The following is a 17,389-nucleotide window of genomic DNA, read 5'->3' as shown; positions in this document are numbered from 1 at the left end:
CTAAATGGTATTGAGTAGGGGAGTGGCCTGGTGAAATTATCAGTGAGGCAGAGATTCTGGCAGCAGAGTAACTTACGAAGGGCAGAAACAGAAACAGGAAGACCTGTTGAGAGGCTACTGTAATAGCCCAGGCAAGCAGTGCTGAATTTCAGGAAACTGGTAGGACCGGATAAGAAGAGATGGATTTGCAAAAATGTTAAAGATAAAAACTAGTGGAGGACTTCCCTGGTGGCGCAGTGGTTAAGAATCTGCCTGCCAATGCACGACACAGGTTCGATCCCTGGTCTGGGAAGATCCCACATGCTGCGGAGCAACTAAGCCCGTGAGCCACAACTACTGAGCCTGCACGCCAAACTACTGAAGCCCCCATGCCCTAGAGCCCGCACTCTGCAACTACTGAGCCCGGGAGGCACAACTACTAAAGCCCACATGCCTAGAGCCCGTGCTCCACAACAAGAGAAGCCACCACAATGAGAAGCCCATGCACCGCAACGAAGAGTAGTGCCCCGCTCACCGCAACTAGAGAAAGCCCGCGCGCAGCAACAAAGACCCAACGCAGCCAAAAAAAAAAAAAAAAAAAAATCAGTGGAACTAAATGATTGATCGATGTGGATTGTAAGGAAGAAGAAATAGGACAATGATCCTTAAAAGGAGGGGTCATTTACTGAGATCAAGGAGACAGGAATGAATTCATGAATTCCATTTTAAACCTTCTCATTTGCACTGTCCAGTACTCTAGGTGTAACCCACATGTGTCTATTGAACACCTGGAATGTGCCAAGTCTGAATTGGGTATGCTGTCAGTGTGAAATACACACTGCATTTCAAAGACCTTCATGAGAAATGAAGGTAAAAGAGCTCATGTATAATTTTTATAACTACATGCTGAAATATATTATTTTAGATATCCTAGATTAAATAAAAGATATAAAATCAATTTCACATACTTCCATCTACTTTTTTTTTTTTTTTTTTTTTGCGGTACGCGGACCTCTCACTGTTGTGGCCTCTCCCGTTGCGGAGCACAGGCTCCGGACATGCAGGCTCAGCAGCCATGGCTCACGGGCCCAGCTGCTCCGTGGCATGTGGGATCTTCCCGGACCGGGGCACGAACCCGTGTCCCCTGCATCGGCAAGCGGACTCTCAACCACTGCGCCACCAGGGAAGCCCTCCATCTACTTTTTAAATTGGCTGCTGGAAAATTAAAACTTACATGTGGCTTGTATTACATCCTATCGGGCAGCAATGATGTTGAGTTTGACATGCCTATAGAACATCCAAATGGGTGTATTCAATAGATAGTTGAATATATTAGTCTACAGCTAGTGGGAGAGGTCACTTACAAACTTATCAGCACGTGTACCCATGCCAACTCTCCTTCCTACCAGTCTCAGAGAATTAGGTAACCCTCTTCCTTTTCAAATCTAACTTCCTTTTACAAGATGACAGCTTTATTGAAATACCATTTACGTACCATGAACTTCATCTTTTTAAAGTATACAATTCAGTGGTTTTCAGAAGTTGTGCAACCACCACCACAACCTAATTTCTTCATCCTAAAAGGAAACTCTGTACCCATGAGCAGTCATTCCTCAGCCTCCCTGCCCCCTGTACCTGGCAACCACTATTCTATTTTCTGTTTCTATGGAACTACCTATTCTTCAATGTCAACTTTGCAAATGGAGTGCTTCTGTTTCTGTATTGTTTGCTTTCCTTGAGTTGGCCCATCCAGTGTTTTGTTTGTTTTTTGAATGTACAACCTATGATGGAAGCTGAATCTGTTCAAGACTCCAGCTCCACCTACCAGTTTGAAGGAAATACCGAGGACAGAAGAACACGTTAAACTATACAAGAGAGATGCGATACGCAAAATCTTTAGGATTCCTCTTCAGGACATATAATGGAGTTTCTTCAACTAATAATTTGTAAGGGAAAAGAGGAGCGAAAGAGTGAGAGACATACAGAGGGGGAATCTACAGATTATAAAAGACATCAATTTATTTAAATTCTGATTCATACAGACTGTAAACACACACACACACACACACCCCAGTTACGGGGGAGTCTGGGAACACAGCAGTAGCAGCGTAGTTCTCAAACTCTCCAAATCCCCACATAAAAACAGATGGAACGACTAGGCAGCAAAACCTAAACCCCTTGACAACATTTACAACAAAACTAGATGACAAAGTACCTTCAACAAATGCCAGAATACAAACTACCAATAGCCAAAAGGTCTACACAGTAGTGTCTGCGTGGGCAGAAAAAGGGATATTCAATGAGGCTGCATTTAATGGAACTCAGAACAGAATAAGCCCAAAATAGGCAACAAGAATTTGCTAGAAAGCACAACAGGCCAATTTTAGAGCAGCAGTTGAAATGAGAAGGAGTCTGACCTCTCAGTACCAGCTGAGTGCAAGAGGCTGCCAACAAAGACTGAAGAGGTTGCAACAATCTAGCCCGTATGACTCCCACGAGTGATATTCAGGAGAAAATTAGAAATATTGGAGGGAGGCGAAGAATATATAGACAATAAGAGTATCGAAGAAGAAAATCAAGGCAAGGGAACAGAATAAATACTAAATGCTAAGTAAGTCAAGAAAGTGTTCATGAAATAAAAGGAAAAAGAGACTATCAGCCTAGAATGACAAACACCAAAACATTCTAGTAAAACTGCTGTATTTCAAAGAAGAACTTTTTAGGTATCTAGAAAAAGAGAGTATCCTATTTTTCAACAGCAAATTGTTACATTAGAAGAAAATTAATATATTTAAGAATTTGAAAGAAAGTATGAGGCAAGGATTTTTGTATCCAGCATAACTGACTTAGACAATCAGAATGACTAAAGAAACATTGACATAAAGGCCTTGTGAGTGTTTATGTATAGTTACCTGTAGACATGAGACAAAATGAGGGCTAAGAGGCAGAGAGTATAGTATTTAAATAGGCAAATGCTCAAATACTGTGGGACTATTATGTATGACCATTAGAAGAATGGGAAGAGAATGGAGAGAGCATATGTAAAAAATTTTTTTAATGTTTTCAATAATCATGTTAATGGTCATATTAGTATTATTATTTGGGACTATTGAGCATGTACTATGGGATAAAGTCAACGAGTAATTACCATATACATTAATTCTAACATCTCATCCCCAACATCCTTAAAGATCAAGATTCTTGGAATGGAAAAAAGAGGATTGGGATGTAATGGAGAAGAGGTTTAATAAGATTTGAATTGGAAATATCAATATGAACTCATGAAGTACTGTATCTTTGTGGGTGTGTATCTTAGCTCTCTCCATTTAAAAGGACTAGAAAATATGACCAACCTGGTAGCAGAGAGCATCCTTAGCCCCTAACTGGAGCTTGACATATAATTCACCCTAAAGGAAACCAGAGCTTCTTAGAGAAATGGCTGATTCCATGTACAGGGCAGGAAATGGACAAGATGAACTTGGAACATCTTGCCACACCAGATAACAAACAAGCTATCAACGTCATCTAGGGTCATATCAAAAGGACTTATGAGTCAAGTATTATAGAAGAGGCTCCCACAGACCTAAGACGGGACAATTTAAGTTTCAATAGTGACAATTGCATTGTATGAAACCCATCAAATACGTTTACATTCATGAGTTTATAATGATTTTTTTTTTTTTTTTTTGCGGTACACGGGCCTCTCACTGTTGTGGCCTCTCCCGTTGCGGAGCACAGGCTCCGGACGCGCAGGCTCAGCGGCCATGGCTCACGGGCCTAGCTGCTCCGCGGCATGTGGCATCTTCCCGGACCGGGGCACGAACCCGTGTCCCCTGCATCAGCAGGCAGACTCTCAACCACTGCGCCACCAGGGAAGCCTTATAATGATATTTTTAGGCCACATTGTGTGGCATGCGGGATCTTAGTTTCCCAGTCAGGGATCGAACCTGTGCCCCCTGCATTGGGAGCACAGAGTCTTAACCACTGGACCACCAGGGAAGTCCCTATAATGATATTTTTTAAAGGGAAGACTTGTTCACCTTTGGAGGAAGACAGAAACAAACTCATCATCTTGAAAACTGGTCAGTAAAGGGAGGGGATCAAGCTTTATTCTGCTTTCCTATATAAAGTGTCCCTTCAGGTAAACAAACTGTAGAAGAGGAAAAGAGTCTTTATATAAAAGTAGTGCCTGTAGTAAATGAAGTAGAAGTGACAGAATAACACTAACAGCCACACACCATGAATTAACAGATACAAGCACTAAGCATCAGTGGTGTTCACATCATAAAAAGAGAGATAATCAAATGTTATGTGCCTTTTAACGGAAGAACACACTACTATCTATATTCCAGCCAAAGGATCAAACGTCAGTCTAATAAAGCCTCTGAATCTTACTGCCAAACTACAGAAATACAGGGAACAGAGAAACATACTGAGATGCACGTGAGTGTGCAACCAGCGAAATCTAGACTGTGGGAAATTTGATAGGTCAAATGGCCTAGTTCCTTCCACAACTAAAGTATAGGAAAATAATGGGACAGAGGAAAATTCTATATATAAAACACAATCAACTTTTGTTTTTAGTGAGCAAGACTAAAATGTTCCAAAGGATGCACATTTAGGTGATAAAACTAATTAAACATGCAAGAAAGTGATAACTATAAAAATCAGGGTAATGGTTATTTATAGGGGAGAGAAGGGATGGGGGCATATGGAGGGGCTTCTGGGGTTCTACTTCCTCATCTGGTGATGGTTACAAGAGTGTTTGCCTTAAAGTAACTCATTAGTTATACATTTGCTTTTTGGTGATTTTCTGTATCTGTATTTTATTTGACAAAATTTTAAGAAAAGAAAACAAACAAAACATGACATTTGAAACAACTCGAAATCTGAATGCTTACTAGATATTTGATATTAAGGAATTACTGCTAATTTTCTTAGGTATAATAATGATATGTTTAAAAATGAGTCTTTTTAGAAATAAATACTGAGATACGATGAAGATGATAGGATGTCCTGGATTTGCTTTAAAATAATATAGAAGGGATAGGGACTTCCCTGGTGGTCCAGTGGTTAAGAATCCATCTTCCAATGCAGGCGACGTGGGCTCGATCCCTGGTCAGGGAACTAAGATCCCACATGCTGTGGGGCAACTAAGCCCATACACCACAACTAGAGAGCCTGCGTGCCACAACTACAGAGCCCATATGCTCTGGAAGCTGCACACCACAACTAGAGAGCTGTGCACCACAACCACTGAGCCCGTGTGCTCTGGAGCCCATGCACCACAACTAGAGAGAAACCCACGCACTGCTACGAAGAGCCCGCACACGGCAACAAAAGTTCCTGTGTGCCGCAACTAAGACCTGACACAGCCAAAAATAAAAAATAAATAAAATAATGTAGAAGGGGTATATACAAAACAAGATACACCATTATTGCTTAAGTTCAGAGACGGGTACATAGGAGGCTCATAATATGAATCATGTACTTCTATATTTAAATTTCTCCAAAATAAAGACTTTTTTAAAAAAGAAGAGAAAAATAATGGTTCTAGCATATCCTCGGTTATTTACATAGATTTAGTCCTTAGGCTCAGTTTCCTCCACTCAGCCCAGCCTTCTCAGGAAGGGGTCCTTATACATCACAATACCGTATTAATACAAAGGAGAACTCAATATGTCCAATCCATAACTCCTGAACCTACTCCAGTTCTCATCTAGGTGAGTGACGGCACCATCCACCCAATCACCCGAGCCAGAAACAACAGATTCATCCTAATCTCCCTTTCTATCTAATCAGTCTAATTCTGTCAAATCTAATCTAAGTCTTGTCCTAAAGAGCTCTTAAATTCAACCTCTTCTCTCTGTTCCCACTGCCGTAAGTTCAGGCCCTCATAATCTCTCTCAGAATATAACTAGACATAAAAAAGAACGAAATAATGCCACTTACAACAACATGGATGGACCAAGAGATTATCATACTAAGTGAAGTCAGAAAGAGAAAGACAAATATCATATGATATTGCTTATATGCAGAATATTTTTAAAAATGATACAAATTAACTTATTTTTACAAAACAGAAATATACTCACAGACATAGAAAACAAACTTATGGTTCCTGAAGGGGAAAGCGTGAGGGAAGGAGGATAAACTAGGAGTTTGGGGTTAGAATATACACACTACTATATATAAAATAGATAACCAACAAGAACCTATTGTATAGCACAGGGAACCATACTCAATATCTTATAATAACCTATAAGGGAAAAGAATCTGAAAAAAAAATATATATATATACAGACACAAACAATATATAATTGAATCACTCTGCTGTACACCTGAAACTAATACTGTAAATCAACTGTATTTCAATAAGTTTTTTTTTTTAAAAAGGAAAAAAAAAGAATATAACTGGAGCCATATAACTGTTTTCCTTTGTGCTGCGTAGAGGCGAGGGCTTTCAATCCCTCCTCCACATGGCCATCCTGGTGACCTTTCTACATAACCCTAATAACCTGGTGCTAATGGTAGTAAAGAGCATACACTCCCTGAATTTAAGTGTGTACCAGTCATTGGACTAAGTAATTTCATTTCTCAAAAGAATTCATCAATTCCTGTCTGCTACATACATTTCCCCACACAACCCACTCTATGCTGATCTGTCCTTAGAGTTTAGTGTATTCAGACATAAATGGCTAGTCACACCTAAATTTACGTAATTAGTGCAAGTTAGGTAACAAAATACTTAAGAATTGCTAGAGACAGGAGTTATTTTGAAAGAAATACGTTGTGTGTGGGATTTTACATTTATGTTAAGAATTGGACAATGGCTTAAAGTAAATAAAATCCTTAACTCAGTGTTTACATACTTTTTAAAAGCCAGGGATGAAGCAGGGTTGTTGTTTTTCATATAATTCTAGGTCTTTTTTAAAAAGAGAGTAATAAGACAATCATACAGTAGTTTTGGGGGGATCACTTGACTAATTTGCCCTCTACAGTCATACCTGGATAATATTTAAAGGAAGAAACTAGATAGGAATAACTAGATTTTTAACAACTATTAAATGCTTATGAACATATTCTCGAAACACAGATATAAGACTACAGTATGAGTTTTATACGGTTAGTTCAGTGTACGAATTGATAGACTTGAAGAAAGCTGTGGCTAAGTATCAACACTGGTAAACTATTTATTAACTATATATTTTCAGCAGTTTACTTCATTTAACTCTGATCCCACAGTTTTCCTTGATCTGAAAAATACAGACATAAATACCCATCTTGCTGTGAGGATTAAATCATACATCACATATAAAACTGGTCCAGGAAGATCCCACATGCCGTAGAGCAACTAAGCCCGTGCACCACAACTACTGAGCCTGCGCTCTAGAGCCCGCGAGCCACAACTACTGAGCCCACGTGCCACAACTACTGAAGCCCGCGCACCTAGAGCCTGTGCTCCGCAACAAGAGAAGCCACCGCAATGAGAAGCCTGCGCACCGCAACGAAGAGTAGACCCCACTCGCCGCAACCAGAGAAAGCCCACACGCAGCAACGAAGACCCAACGCAGCCAAAAATAAATAAATTAGTTAATTAACTTTTTTAAAAAAAGAAATTAAGCCTGATCTTTGGAAGGCTGGTGGAGCAGCATGCCAAAACCCAATCAATGTCTACATTAAAATTCAACAGAATTTAGAATAGCTAATACCTGCAGTACACAGATAGGAGATTTGGTTCTGCGACCAATTCTATAAACCACTTCTTTAAAAGTTAAGTGAACAACACCTCTAGTAAAAGAACATTAAAAGGTAAAAGGCTATATAAAGAACTCAACAACAACAAAAACAACTCAACTCAAAAATGGACAAAGGACTTGAAAAGATGTTTCTTCCAAGAAGATATACAAATGGCCAGTAAGTACATAAAAAGACGATCAACAGCGCTAATCATTAGGGAAATGCAAATCAAAACCACAATGAGACACCACTCACACACATTAGGATGGCTATTATTAAAAACAACAACAAAAAACAGTTAAGTGTTGGGAGGATGTGGAAAAATTGGAGCCTTCATGCACTGCTGGTGGGAATGTAAAACGATGCAGCCATTGTAGAAAATACTATGGTAGTTCCACAAAAAACTGAGCATATAATTACCATATGATCCAGCAATTCCACGTTAGGGTATATACCCAAAGAAATTTAAAGTAGGGTCTCAAACAGATGTTTGTATACCCACTTTCATACCAGCAATATTCACAATAGCCAAAAGGTGAAAACAACCCAAATATCTATCAATAGATGAATGAATAAACAGAATGTGGTACATGCACATAACAGATTCTTCAGCTTTTAAAAAAATGAAATTCTGATACAACATGAATGAACCTTGAAGATATGATAAGTGAAATAAGCCAGACACAAAAGGGTAAATATTGTACGATTCCTCTTATATGAGGCACCTAAAATAGTCAAATTTATAGAGACAGAAAGTAAAACTATGGTTACCGCAGACTGGAAGAGGAGAAAGTGGGGAGTTATTGCTTAATCAGTAAGGAGTGGCAGTATGGGATGGTGAAAAAGTTCTGCAGATGGATAGTGGCAACAGATGCACAATAATTTATTTATTTTCTCAGTGGTTTTTTTGCTTTTGAACTTATTTATGTTTTGTTGTCTTTTGTGCTTAAGTGTTGATGGCTTCACGAGCCTGAATATCTATAAAATAAGATGTTGTGGTTTTAGCATTTCATCATTATTTCGAAAAAAGCCAAACTCAGTATACAAGGGAACACGCTTCTGAGCAAAACAAACTTTATTGTTCTTCATTCTTTAAACTATTTCCATTGTCACATCTGGCTTACTACTACTGTCACCACATTCAGAAAAGATGTGCCTTTTCTTGACAAAAATAGTTCAGGAATGCTTGTTTCCCCACCACAAAATGAGGGTTAAAACCAAAATAACTCAGGACTTCCCTATCGGTCTAGTGGTTAAGATTCCGTGCTTCCACTGCAGGGGACGCAGGTTCAATCCCTGGTGGGGGAAGTTCCATGTGCTGCACAGTGTGGCCAAAAAAACCCAAAGTTAATTTAGCTTCGTTAAACTTAAAAAAACTTAAAGTTAAACTTTTCTAATTTAGCTAATAATTTAAAATGATAAATTTAAAACCAGGCTTATTTTAAAAATTTAAATGGTTGAAAAATGTTATAAAAATAAATGTCTACATTTTCATGTATCTTCTATACGCTTTTGGGTTACATTAGACAAATTAACCTTATAATGTCACATGCGACAAAAATTAACTCAAGATGGATCAAAGATCTAAATGTAAGAGCAAAGCCATAAAACTCTTAGAAGAAAATACAGGCGTTAAGTCTTTGTGATCTTGGATTTGACAATGTTTTTTCTTTTTTTAAATAAGATAGGACACCAAAAGCATAAGTAACACAAGAAGAAAAAAAAAACCCAACAGATAAACATAATCAAAATTTAAAACTTCTGTGCTTCAAGTAGGTGAAAAAACAATCCATAGAATAGACGAATTTTTTTGCAAATCATGTATCAGATAAGGGTCTTGTATCTATAATCCATAAAGAATTCTTACAACTCAATAGAAAAAACAACAACAACAACAACCCAAAAGATCGGAATAGAGTTTTTCAAGGAACATATTTAGACTTCCTTTCAGCAAGAATGCCATCTTCTAGTAATTCACCAAAATGATCAACACAAAGGGATGGAGGAGTACCCGCTATATGTTCTCTAGGCCTTTTAGAAAACATGGAGTTGTTCCTTTGGCTACAAATATGCCAATCTACAAGAAAGATGATATTGTAGACATCAAGGGAATGGGCACTGTTCAAAAGGGAACACCTAAAAAATGCTGCCATGGCAGCACAGAAGAGTCTACAATGTCACCCAGCTGCTGTTGGCACTGTTGTAAACAACTGAGTTAAGGGCAAGAGTCCTGCAAAGAGATTATGAAGCAAATTAAGCACTCTAAGAACTAAACTAAGATGGCTTCCTGAAATGTGTGAAGGAAAATGATCAGAAAAAGAAAAAAGCCAAAGAGAAAGGGACTTGGGTTCAATTGAAGCACCAGCCTGCTCCACCTAGAGATGCACACTTTGTGAGAACCAATGGAAAGGAGTCTGAGCTGCCAGAACCTAGTCCCTATGAATTCATGGCATGATTAAAAAAAAAACAAAAAAACAAAACACAAAAGACCTCTGAACTGTAAAAATGTTTCTCTTAATTGAGTAGAAGTGTGTATCCCCTTCCCCAAAGAAATATTTAAAGCAAATTTCAATTGTGTCCTAATTCAGTGGGTGATGTCATTACTATTGAAATTTAGTGTTTTTTTCTTCCTGGAAGATGTGAGGTGGTTTATTGTGCAATATATTTCATTGGTTAGAAACTGCCAGAAATTACTTATAAGATATTTATACTAGTAAAATAAAAAAAAAGACTTGGGACAGCTGCATGTAAATCAATAAAGTTAGAACACACCTTCACATCATACACAAAAGAAACTCAAAATGGCTTAAAGACTTAAACATAAGACATGACACCATAAAACTCCTAGAAGAGAGCATAGGCAAAACATGCTCTGACATAAATCATACTCTGACATAAATCATAACAATGTTTCCTTAGGTCACTCTCCCAAGGCAATAGAAATAAAAACAAAAATAAACAAATGGGATCTGATCAAACTTACAAGGTTTTGCACAGCAAAGGAAACCACACACACAAAAAAAAAACCAAAAAGACAACCTACAGACTGGGAGAAAATATTTGTAAATGATGCAACAGACAAGGGATTAACTTCCAAAATAATACAAACAGCTCATACAACTCAACAACAAAAAAACAAACAACCCAATCAAAAAATGGGCATAAGATCTTAATAGACATTTCTCTAAAGAAGACATACAGATGGCCAGTAGCCCCAGGAAAAGATGTTCAACATCACTAATTATTAGAGAAATGCAAAGCAAAACAACAATGAGGTACCCACCTCACACCAGTCAGAATGGCCATCACTGGGACTTCCCTGGTGGTCCAGTAGTAAAGAATCTGCCTTATAATGCAGGGCAAGCAGGTCCGATCCCTGGTCAGGGAACTAAGATCCCACATGCCACGAGGCAACTAAGCCCGTGTGCCACAACTACAGAGCCCACGCACCCTGGAACCTGCATGCCACAACTAGAGAAGAGAAAACTACAACTAGAGAGAAGTCTGCGCGCCAAAACGAAGAGCCCGCGCACCACAACGAATGATCCTGCATGCCTCAGTGAAGATCCCATGTGCCACAACTAAGACCCAACACAGCCAAAAATAAATAAATTAAAAAATAAATAAATAAATAAATCTTTAAAAAAGTAGGGCCATCATTAAAAAGTCTACAAATAGCAAATGTCAGACAGGGTGTGGAGAAAAGAAAACCCTCATGCACTGTTGGTGGGAATGTAAGCTGGCGCAGCCACTACGGAGAACAGTATGGAGGTTACTCAGAAAACTAAACATAGAATTACCATATGATCCAGCAATCCCACTCCTGGGCATATACCCAGACAAAACTATAATTCAAAAAGATACATGCACCCCTATGTTCACAGCAGCACTATTCACAATAGTCAAAACATGGAAACAACCTAAATGTCCATCAACAGATGAATGGATAAAGATGTGGTACATATATACAATGGAATACTACTCAGCCACAAAAAAGAATGAAATAATGCCACTTAGAGCAACATGGATGTAACTAGAGATTATCATACTAAGTGAAGCAAATCAGAAAGAGAAAAACAGATACCACATGGTATCACTTGTATGTGGAATCTAAAATATGGCACAAATGAATCTATGTACAAAACAGAAACAGACTCACAGATATAGAGAACAGAGTTGCCAAGGGGGAGGGGGTGGGAGAGGGACGGAGTGGGAGTTTGGGATTAGCAGATGTAAACTACTATATACAGGATGGATAAACAACAAGGTCCTACTGTATAGCACAGGGAACTATATTCAATATTCTGTGATAAACCATAATGGAAAAGAACGTAAAAAAGAGAATGTCTATACGTGTATAACTAAGTCACTCTGCTGTACAGCAGAGATCAGCACAACATTGTAAATCAGCTATACTTCAATAAAAAGAAAACAAGATATGAAAAGGTGCTCAACATCACTAACCATTAGGGAAATTCAAATCAAAACCAAAATGAGGGGCTTCCCTGGTGGCACAGTGGTTGAGAGTCCGCCTGCTGATGCAGGGGTCCCGGGTTCGTGCCCGGTCCGGGAAGATCCCACATGCCGCGGAGAGGCTGGGCCCGTGAGCCATGGCCGCTGAGACTGCGCGTCCGGAGCCTGTGCTCCACAACGGGAGAGGCCACAACAGTGAGAGGCTCGCATACCGCAAAAAAAAAAAAAAAGATACAATTTCACATCTACAAGTGTGGCTATAATAAAAAAAGATGGAGAATAAGTATTGGCAAGGATGTGGAGAAACTGCAACCTATTGCTGGTGGGAATGTAAAATGGTACAGCCACTCTAGACACCGTCTGTTAGCACCTCCACTCCTAAGTACATAATCCAAGAGAAATGGAACTTATATCCACGTAAAAACTTGTTCACAAATGTTCATAGCAGTAGTTATAATAGCCAAAAAGTAAAAACAACTCAAATGTCCATCATCAATGAACAAATATAGACAAAATGTGGTATATCCATACAATGTTATATAATTGGGCAATAAAAAGGAATGAAGTACTAATATATGCCACAACACGTAATTTTTATGTGTGTGGAGACAGTATGGTAGGGACAGTGGATCTGGAGGGTTGAGAAGGTTCCACTGGCCCAGGTGCTCCTTGGATAGTTTTCATTTCATTGCCCTCAGCACCTCCCCTGCCAATTCCTTCTTGCTTTTTAATACCTGTCAACTCTGACCCTGGGACCTCTCCATGTCAGTGCAGGCGAGAGCAGCTTCCAAATCTGACTTCTCCCATGCATATTTTGGGATGTGGATTTCTCTACTTTCAGTTGTCATCATTATAATCACACCAGCTTTCACCTTCAAGTCCTTGGAAAATCTACACCTCTATCATGTTTTACGGCAATTTAAGAGATTTATTTTTTATTATTTTTTTACACAAAAAATTTTATTACGATCTTAGGGGCTGGGGATTAAAAATGGGTGTTCAGCCCATCATCTCAAACTGAAAGCTCCCTATCTAAATTTTTTTTTTTTTTTTTTTTTTGCGGTACGCGGTCCTCTCACTATTGTGGCCTCTCCCGTTGCGGAGCACAGGCTCCGGACGCGCAGGCTCAGCGGCCGTGGCTCACGGGCCCAGCCGCTCCGCGGCACGTGGGATCTTCCCGGACCGGGGCACGAACCCACGTCCCCTGCATCGGCAGGCGGACTCTCAACCCCTGCACCACCAGGGAAGCCCTCTAAACCTTAAATAAGTAGAGTTTACACATTTTCCTAAAACCTGAGCTCTCTGAAACACCAAGACCCTCTTTCCAAATAACACCAAAATTTGGCCACAGGCTGTACACACGATCATCTCTATTAGTCCCTAAATCAAAAAAAAAAAAAAAAAAGAACCAGTAGGAAGCATTCCTTGCCAAATAAAACCAAATTGAAATTTTTTTTAATATTTAAGAAGATAAAACTATTAATACAGCACAGTTTGAAAAGCATGCTGTATTTTATTTCATTTTAAGTATTCATAATTTCATATTCATAAGAAGTATTTAAAAGAATTACTCCCAAGGAATAAAAAGTATTTATTTTTCCAGGAACTTAACTAGAATCCACAATCACTGTCTTTTTATATTTTCCCATAATAATTTATATTTATTTACAAAAGTAATATAAAACTCAAATTTGTAGTATAACAGTATATGCCAGGTATAAGTTATAATAAATGTATTCCATTTACATAAGAAATTATATAAAATATACAATAAAAACCTCATTTCCCATTCAAATAAGTTAACTAGAATGTTTAAATCAGCAAAATAATTTCGTAATTTAGTAAAATAATTTAGGAAAAAAACCCCAAACCCCACTTTCCTGTACATATGTATTCATTGTGTGTGTGTTGGGGGGGGTTGTTGAATGGGAAATAAATGTTGAGCACTTACAGATCCTCACTCTCTCCCCACCCTGGGTTATGTCATCCAGGCCTGTGACGAATTACAAGCTGATGATACTACTTATACACTAATGATATGATCACTTAGATAACTAATAAACTTATCAAACTTCGTATGTCCAAAACAAAACTCAATTCCTCCCCAAACCTACTCCTAACTACAGTGAGCCTAAATGCCATCAACATTCACCCAGCTCTCACTGCAAAAAAACAGAAGCCATCTTTTACTTCTCTCTCCCCTTCATCCAATCTATCAATAAATCCTGTTGATTCTATTTCCAAAATTTATCCATTTTTTTCTTCCATCTCCACTGCCAGGCCAGTGCGCCCTGCAACAGCCTTCTAACTGATTTTCCTGCTTCTGTTCTTGTCTTCTCAGAGTCCATTTCCCCGTCAGCAGTCAGTGTAAATTAGATCATGTCACTTCCCTACTTAAAACCCTGTTTAGAATAAAAACCAGATTCTCTACCATGACCTACAAGGCTTTTCATGTTCTGACTCTTGCCTACCTCTCCATCCCCATCCCACATCACTCTTTGACTTTCTCACTCTCTCCAAGCCACTGTGCTTCCCCAAATACAACAACCTCGTTCCTCACTTAGAAGCTCTGCATTTGCCATTCCTTCTGCCTAGAACCCCTGGCTCCCTGAGGGTATTTACATGCCTGTCTTCCTTGCATTCAAATGTCACCCCCTTAGAAAGGCCTTTCTAAGGTAGCCACCATCCTTCCAATACTCTACAAATCGTCCTTCTTAGTTTTCTACATACCACCTATCACAATCTAAAATTATCTTATTTTGTTTATTGCTCCCCCATCCCAAATATAAGCTCTTTAACGGGCAGAGACTTATCTATCTTGTTTATTATTCTTGCCAATGCCTAGAACATACCAACATTTATCACATCAAAATATTTGTTGGCGCAGTGGTTAAGAGCCTGCCTGCCAATGCCGGGGACACAGGTTCGAGCCCTGGTCCGGGAAGATTCCACATGCCGTGGAGCAAGTAAGCCTGTGCGCCACAACTACTCAGCCTGTGCTCTAGAGCCTGTGAGCCACTACTACTGAGCCCGTGTGCCACAACTACTGAAGCCTGCGTGCCTAGAGCCCGTGCTCCGCAACAAGAGAAGCCACCGCAATGAGAAGCCTGCACACCGCAACAAAGAGTAGCCCCCGCTAGCCACAACTAGAGAAAGCCTGCACGTGGCAACAAAGACCCAACACAGCCAAAACTAAATAAATAAATAAATTTAAAAACAATTGTTGAACAAACAACTTCATAAACATCACTGAAGCAGTACAGATATTATATTGATTTTTATTAGCTTATTATAGTTTATATTAGTTTATTATAAATTATTAGTTTATTCTAAATAAAAGGGTTTTAACTGTATTCCAACAGAATTTTTAAAAAAAGGTCTTAAGATTACATGAGCACAAAGGAACAGTGAAACACCACTGTGCTAAATCCTAGTCATTTAAGACAGGAATACAGTAAAACATATGACGGCTACTGCCATTGCCCAGCACACATCCAGGACCTTCTTTCCACCCAAGAGATCCCAAATAGGTCCCCCTTCCCTATTTGGAAGAGATGCATTTAGAAGACACCACCATATTCTGTCCAAAGGGAGAAAAAGAAAGCGAGCAAACATCTTTCAGGATCAAAACCTCCGGCAAGACCAGAAAGGGGGCTTTCGCAGCTCCTTCCACAAGCTCTTTGCAAACAAGTCCAGTGGATCAGAACACAGGGAAAAAAACCAATGAGAATACTTCAATGGATCTTTAACCAACAAAAAATTTCTTCAGAAACTGACTTGCTCTCGCAAATGAACCTGACGAAGGAATAGCTGTGTAAAACATACTGAAGGTTGTACTGTCAAGTGTAAGATGAGGATAAAAAGGTGGTATTTATCTATGTGGGAGTATGTGTGTGTGTGTTTTATCTCTCTCTCTCTCTCTTTCACTCTCTCTCGCTCCATATCCCTGAGGAACAGTAATACAAATAATTACATATGATACTAAATCAACATATAAGACATTAAAGAGATGAAGAAGATTACTTTGGGTCGAGAGCTGGCTTTTTGAAGTTCAGCACTTGGAGAAAGGGAACCGAAGACTTCGCAGCATTACAGAAAAACACATAAATTTGGAGGAAAATAACATTTGTAAGGTCAACAACAACAAAAGAAAACCACACGTAGTAATTTTTGTGGCTTGATTAGGGAGAGGGAACGGGATTCATTATAGAAAAATTATATTAAAGAATAAAAAGAGAAAAATAAAAAGCACTAGGAAAAAAGGCCACTGAACCAAATGTAGAAGGGGAAAGTCGAATCAGTGGCTATACCAAAGAATTTAATCTGGTACTTTTATATGTGCTCTTTAGAGTTTTCTCTCTTATAAAGAATAAAATGAACCTTGTTTTTTATATTATTTGCAATACATAGGTGCCACCAATCATAACTAATGAATAGTTCCATTTTACGGCCTTAAATAGTGCTAAATATATGGTTAAAAAAACTTGTGCTGGGCTTCCCTGGTGGCGCAGTGGTTGAGAGTCCGCCTGCCGATGCAGGGGACACGGGTTCGTGCCCCGGTCCGGGAGGATCCCACATGCCGCAGAGCGGCTGGACCCGTGAGCCATGGCCGCTGAGCCTGCACGTCCGGAGCCTGTGCTCCGCAACGGGAGAAGCCACAGCAGTGAGAGGCCCGCGTACCGCAAAAAAAAAAAAAAAAAAAAAAAAATGTGTGCTGCTGCCCTTTCCAAGGATATACATGAAGAAAAACCAGTATGAGCCATAATTTCCATTAGAGAGAAAAGACCATCTCGCCATATATGTCTATATGATATAGCAGTTCCTCAGACATGATCTTATCTGTTCAAAACAGTTAAGATGTGAGAAGTAAACTACAAAGGCCACCAAGGAACTAAAGCAGAGCTAGTGTCAATGCAAGAAAACACACATTCTTTTATACAGCCCCAAGGTCCTCACTCAGAACCTATTCACTTTTATTTTAGACTGAATTCTAACACATCTGGCCAAGTAGTTTCTCAGTGCACAGCAAATCAGAGAAAGCAACTAGAAACTGGAGAAACAGAAAACTATTGTATTGAAAGCAGACGACCTAACAGGAGAAAAAGAGATGAAAACACAATTGACAAAAGCAATTCCAAAATCTCAGAATCAAAAGTAAATTTTAAAAAGCACTGATGACAAGGTTTTATCTAATAGT

At 39.1% G+C, this 17,389-nt stretch overlaps 1 protein-coding gene and 1 pseudogene across 10 annotated transcripts in view; both read right to left on the bottom strand.

Annotated features, from left to right (window-relative positions):
- TFDP2 (transcription factor Dp-2) overlaps nt 1–17,389 on the bottom strand; it is a 162,899-nt gene that overhangs the window by 26,941 nt on the left and 118,569 nt on the right. The gene's annotated exons all lie outside the window — the stretch shown is intronic.
- On the bottom strand, nt 10,875–11,532 carry LOC132597227 (zinc finger protein 277-like; annotated as a pseudogene).

Source organism: Globicephala melas, chromosome 4, assembly GCF_963455315.2.
Source record: "Globicephala melas chromosome 4, mGloMel1.2, whole genome shotgun sequence".
NCBI lineage: Eukaryota > Metazoa > Chordata > Mammalia > Artiodactyla > Delphinidae > Globicephala > Globicephala melas.
The sequence above is the reverse complement of the archived record's forward strand: the minus strand, read 5'-3'. Positions and strand labels throughout refer to the sequence as shown.